Source organism: Xenopus tropicalis, chromosome 9 (genome assembly GCF_000004195.4).
Source record: "Xenopus tropicalis strain Nigerian chromosome 9, UCB_Xtro_10.0, whole genome shotgun sequence".
NCBI lineage: Eukaryota > Metazoa > Chordata > Amphibia > Anura > Pipidae > Xenopus > Xenopus tropicalis.
In genome coordinates, this window is record NC_030685.2 from 12,146,616 (window position 1) to 12,152,771 (window position 6,156).

The 6,156-nt window shown below is 38.3% G+C and overlaps 1 long non-coding RNA gene across 1 annotated transcript; it reads left to right on the plus strand.

Annotated features, from left to right (window-relative positions):
• The first annotated feature begins 246 nt into the window (after positions 1 to 246).
• LOC116407522 lies at positions 247 to 915 on the plus strand. Its single transcript, XR_004220385.1, has 2 exons — positions 247 to 456; positions 539 to 915. It is a non-coding gene; the product is annotated as an uncharacterized LOC116407522 (long non-coding RNA).
• The last annotated feature ends 5,241 nt before the right edge of the window (positions 916 to 6,156 follow it).

Below are 6,156 nucleotides of genomic sequence, written 5' to 3' on the forward strand. Positions count from 1 at the left end.
CTAATTTGATCATTTAACTCTAGGGCCAAGCGATTGAATTACAACAGCAGTTATAGGAGCCGTTGGACCAAGGACCACTTTATGGGCTGATGCGATCCCCAATCCAAAGGGAAAATTAAACCTGCCCGATTTCTGGCCAGATATCAATCAGGGAGGCCCATAGGGGGGGCCCATACATGGGCAGATAAGCTGGCAAATTGGTCAGGACTCAAATCTGCAGCTTAAATCTGCCCATGTATGGCTACCTTTAGGATTTACAATGACCATCTAATGATCAATTTTGTAATTGAAATTCAAATCTCATTTCTTTACAGAGCTTATACTGGAGATGCACAAGGACCTACTCGAGTCCAACAGACTATACCTTATTATGGTATGTTCTGTCATTGGCATTGGTTGTGTATTGCTTTCTCTGGCAATAATATTCTTGGCACGGAAGATCGCCAAGTTAAGCAGGTATTGCTGGGTTTCTTTTACTTCTTTTTTCCATTTCCATTTTGAATGGCCACATTTGTAATTGTTACCTAATGTCTTTCAGTGAGAAGCCTGACATAATCGCAGCTGAAGAAGGTAAATATCTGAGTAAATGATGATTCTAGCTGGACAGGGGTATCATGTGGAAGTAGATACTTAATTTGGCTGCTCTTGTAGGACTTCCTAAATAACTTTACCAGAACATTTGGAAGACAATCTCACAGGCTGAGCGAGAGGATGAGAAAAAGATTAAATTGAAACCAGGAAGACTAAATATTTATTTGTTGAGAAAGTCGTAGAGAAGGTACAGAGTTACTGACACAGAGGAAAAGAAGGAAGGAAGGAGGAAAGGAAAATGGAGACAAGAAGCGGAGAGAAGAATAAAAAGAAGGGAAGAGGAGGGAGGCATCACAATAAATGGTCTTCTATGGATTAGACAAGCATGGGGCTATTAGTGTCAGAATTTAATACCCCAAGAGCAAAGCAGTTTGAAACAAGTCTCTAGAAATATAATTGTGTAATACGTACCATACACAACCAGTGTGCAAAGTGACAAATCAATAGCACCGAGTTTTGTATCTAATATTGCTTTAGAAATATAAGCTGCCTGGTAAAGTCTAGTTGGCCTTTGCCTTCTATTCTTCTGGCATGGGAAATGTGAACATTTCTACTTCAATAAAGAGTACAGTCTAAAATAAAATTAGCTCTAATTCATTCACATTAATATGGGTAATAACGGGAAGATGTCAGGGGAGAGTTAGGGGACAAAAAAGTGTAATTGTAGGGGGTTCTGTGCCCATATAAAGGCACAAGGCCGCAGGCTGAGTTATACAGGGAACTCTGAGTATCACTCATGTATTATAAGGGATAATGTACCCCCTACTGTAAATGATAAGGATATTAGCAGTCACTGAGGGGTTCTGTGCCCATATAAAGGCACAAGGCTGCAGGCTGAGTTATACAGGGAACTCTGAGTATCACTCATGTATTATAAGGGATAATGTACCCCCTACTGTAAATGATAAGGATATTAGCAGTCACTGAGGGGTTCTGTGCCCATATAAAGGAACAAGGCTGCAGGCTGAGTTATACAGGGAACTCTGAGTATCACTCATGTATTATAAGGGATAATGTACCCCCTACTGTAACTGATAAGGATATAAGCAGTCACTGAGGGGTTCTGTGCCCATATAAAGGCACAAGGCTGCAGGCTGAGTTATACAGGGAACTCTGAGTATCACTCATGTATTATAAGGGATAATGTACCCCCTACTGTAAATGATAAGGATATTAGAAGTCACTGTAATGCGAGTTGTGTGAGTATTGTGGGAGTATTGTGCGAATATTGTGCCAGTATTGTGTGACAAGTGAAGCTGATGGCTGAGATAAAGGATAAAGCCAGTAGACCAGTTATGTGCTGGTTCTTTACTCCCTAACACACAAAACCCTATTGGTTTCTTTTGCTAAAGGAAATATTAAGCAATGTTTTGTCAGTTTGTAGTTATTTTTAGTTATTTCATTTTCAGTTCAGCAGCTCTCCAGAATTTCAGCAGCAATTTGGTTGCTAGGGTCCAACCAGGGAGAGGTTTGGATGGGAGACTGGTATATGAATAGGAGAGGGTCTGAATAGAAAAAGAAAGTTACAAAAAGTAACAATAACAATAAAACTGGAGCCACACAGAGCAATAGTGTTTGGCTGCCGGGGTCAGAAGAGTCAGAAGAGGGAGAAATCACAGCCCAGTGAAGTCAGTTTTAGCCCAAGAGGCAAGTCTGTGCCTTTGTGCTGGATACAAATGGGTTCCACCCAGGTGTGACTGCCGGAAAGCTTCCGCTTGTGTAACCCATGGGGATATTATTAGATTGGATTACATGAGTGCAATGCTGAGGCACTTACCTGTCGGCACAGGACTTACCTGAGTCACTCAGTGGCACCACATTGCCAACACATTGTGACATTGTGCATCACATCGTGACTTAGTGGGATCAGTAAATACCCTACATGGCCCCAAGCATGGACACCTTCCTGCCCAACATCCCATTCCTCAACCAATAGTATCAATATTCCTCAACCAATAATATTGATATTCCTCAACCAATAGTATCAATATTCCTCAACCAATAGTATCGATATTCCTCAACCAATAGTATCTATATTCCTCAACCAATAGTATTGATATTCCTCAACCAATAGTATCTATATTCCTCAACCAATAGTATCTATATTCCTCAACCAATAGTATTGATATTCCTCAACCAATAGTATCTATATACCTCAACCAATAGTATTGATATTCCTCAACCAATAGTATCTATATTCCTCAACCAATAGTATCGATATTCCTCAACCAATAGTATCTATATTCCTCAACCCATAGTATTGATATTCCTCAACCAATAGTATCTATATTCCTCAACCAATAGTATCTATATACCTCAACCAATAGTATTGATATTCCTCAACCAATAGTATCGATATTCCTGAACCAATAGTATTGATATTCCTCAACCAATAGTATCTATATTCCTCAACCAATAGTATCTATATACCTCAACCAATAGTATTGATATTCCTCAACCAATAGTATCTATATTCCTCAACCAATAGCATCGATATTCCTCAACCAATAGTATCTATATTCCTCAACCAATAGCATCGATATTCCTCAACCAATAGTATCTATATTCCTCAACCCATAGTATTGATATTCCTCAACCAATAGTATCTATATACCTCAACCAATAGTATCTATATACCTCAACCAATAGTATTGATATTCCTCAACCAATAGTATCTATATTCCTCAACCAATAGTATTGATATTCCTTAACCAATAGTATCGATATTCCTCAACCAATAGTATTGATATTCCTCAACCAATAGTATCGATATTCCTCAACCAATAGTATTGATATTCCTGAACCAATAGTATCGATATTCCTTAACCAATAGTATCTATATACCTCAACCAATAGTATCTATATACCTCAACCAATAGTATCTATATACCTCAACCAATAGTATTGATATTCCTCAACCAATAGTATATATTTCCTCAACCAATAGTATCGATATTCCTCAACCAATAGTATCTATATTCCTTAACCAATAGTATCTATATACCTCAACCAATAGTATCTATATACCTCAACCAATAGTATCTATATACCTCAACCAATAGTATTGATATTCCTCAACCAATAGTATCTATATTCCTCAACCAATAGTATTGATATTCCTCAACCAATAGTATCTATATTCTTCAACCAATAGTATCTATATTCCTCAACCAATAGTATCTATATTCCTCAACTATAGTATCGATATTCCTCAACCAATAGTATCTATATTCCTCAACCAATAGTATCAATATCAAGTTGCTCCTCCCGGGGTCACTGACCCCGGCCCCCAAAAACTATTGCTCTGTGAGGCTCCAATTATTTTATTTTTGTTACTTTTTATTACTTCTCTATCTATGCAGGCCCTTGTTCCATTCCTATTCCCATCTCTTGTTTAAACCACTGCCTGGTCGCTAGGTTAAATACGACCCTAGCGACCAAATAGCTGCTACAGTAACAAATGGAGAGCTGCTAGACAAAAAGCCAAATAACTGAAAAAATCATAAAGACCAATTGCAAATTGTCTCAGAGTATCAATGTATACATCATATTAAAAGCTGTGAGTCTTTGTGCCTCAGATCACCCATAATGACTATGCAGCCCCTTTACTAATTATATTCCCATCTCTCGTTTAAACCACTGCCTGGTTGCTAGGGTATATAAGACCCTAGCAACTAAATAGCTGCTACAATAACAAATAGAGAGCTGCTATACAAAAAGCTAAATAACTGAAAAAATCATAAAGACCAATTGCAAATTGTCTCAGAATATTAATGTATACATCATATAAAAAGCTACCCCTGTGAGTTTTTGTGCCTCTGATCACCCATAATGACTCTTCTTTCCCTATAAATAGTTTTTGTGATGACAGTGCAGTCCAAAGATCGTTTGGAGCTCAGCAGCGAGGGAAATGCCCAGATAGTTTGGCTAAAGATTAAAGGAAAACATGATTTTTTCCCAAAACCCATCAGTTAATAGAGCTTCTCCAGCAGAATCCTGCATTGTAATCTGTTTTTCCCATGGGGCTAGCCATATTCTTCATTTCCCAGGGTGCCACAGCCATGTGACCTGTGCTCTGATAAACTTCAGTCACACTTTACTGCTGCGCTGCAAGTTGGAGTGATATCCCCCCTCTCAGCAGCCGATGGGAAGGGAGCAAGATAGCAGCTCCCAGTAGGTATCAGAATAGCACTCAATAGTAAGAAATCCAAGTCCGGCTTGGGACTCCTCCAGTTACATGGGAGTAGGAGAAACAATAGGTTAGCTGAAAGCAGTTCTAATGTGTAGCGCTGGCTGAAAGCTCAGACTCAGGCACACTTTACTGCTGTGCTGCAAGTTGGAGTGATATCCGCCCCCCCTCACCCCCAGCAGCCGATCCGCAGAACAATGGGAAGGGAGCAAGATAGCAGCTCCCAGTAGGTATCAGAATAGCACTCAATAGTAAGAAATCTAAGTCCGGCTTGGGACTCCTCCAGTTACATGGGAGTAGGAGAAACAATAAGTTAGCTGAAAGCAGTTCTAATGTGTAGCGCTGGCTCCTTCTGAAATCTCAGACCCAATCACAGTTTCTCTTTAAAGTTAATACATTAATCGCTCCTGGTACAGTTACAGTGAAGGATTCGTACCTAGAGCTCCACAATCCTTACATTCCTCACTATTAATAATTACCCTGTAGAAACTGTTCATGGTTTGATGGGCAAAAGCATTAGAGCTCAGTTTAAACAGTCAAGATTTCCTTTGCTGCGGAAACCACTAAAGCCATTGGGCAGCACAGTGGTGAGTAATGTGACTCTTCAACACTGGGGTCCAGGGTTTGATTCCTGCCAGGGACACTCTCTGGTTTGTATCTCACCCTCTACTTACTATAGGTTCCTACTACACTCCAAAACATACAGGTTGTCTCCTGATAAAACTGACCACATTGAATGTGATAAGGTCTGTAAGATCCACTGGGACAGGGCTGATATAAATATATAAACTCCGCTAAAGGCAAATATAACATTGGAAGTTCCGTAACGACTTTAAAGGGGAAGTTCACCTTTAAATTAGCTGTTGATATGAGGTCAACATTGATATTCTGGGACGATTTCCAATTGGTCTTTATGATTTTTCAGTTCTTTAGCTTTTTGTCTAGCAGCTCTCCTTTTGTTATTGTAGCAGCTATCTGGTTGCTAGGGTCGTATTTACCCTAGCAACCAGGCAGTGGTTTAAACGAGAGTTTAAATAGATCTCAAAAATGAGTAAAAAACGGCAATTTTTTTTATTTTTAATAAAATTATGAACAATTAAAAATAAAAGTCCTTCAAGGTAAAGTGATTACGGATTTAATAAACAATTTACTTTCAATGTTGCATTCAATATAATGGTATTAAATTCAAACAAGGGAATAATATAGAAACAATAATAATGTAATCATTATTAATAACATTAATAATTAATTATTATATATGAATTAATAATTAATTACATAATAATGTAGTATTATTATTATTATAATATAGAAGAAAAAAAATTGCCTGCTTCAAGGAAGAGCAAATCTGGAACAAAATATTTTTGATAGAAGAC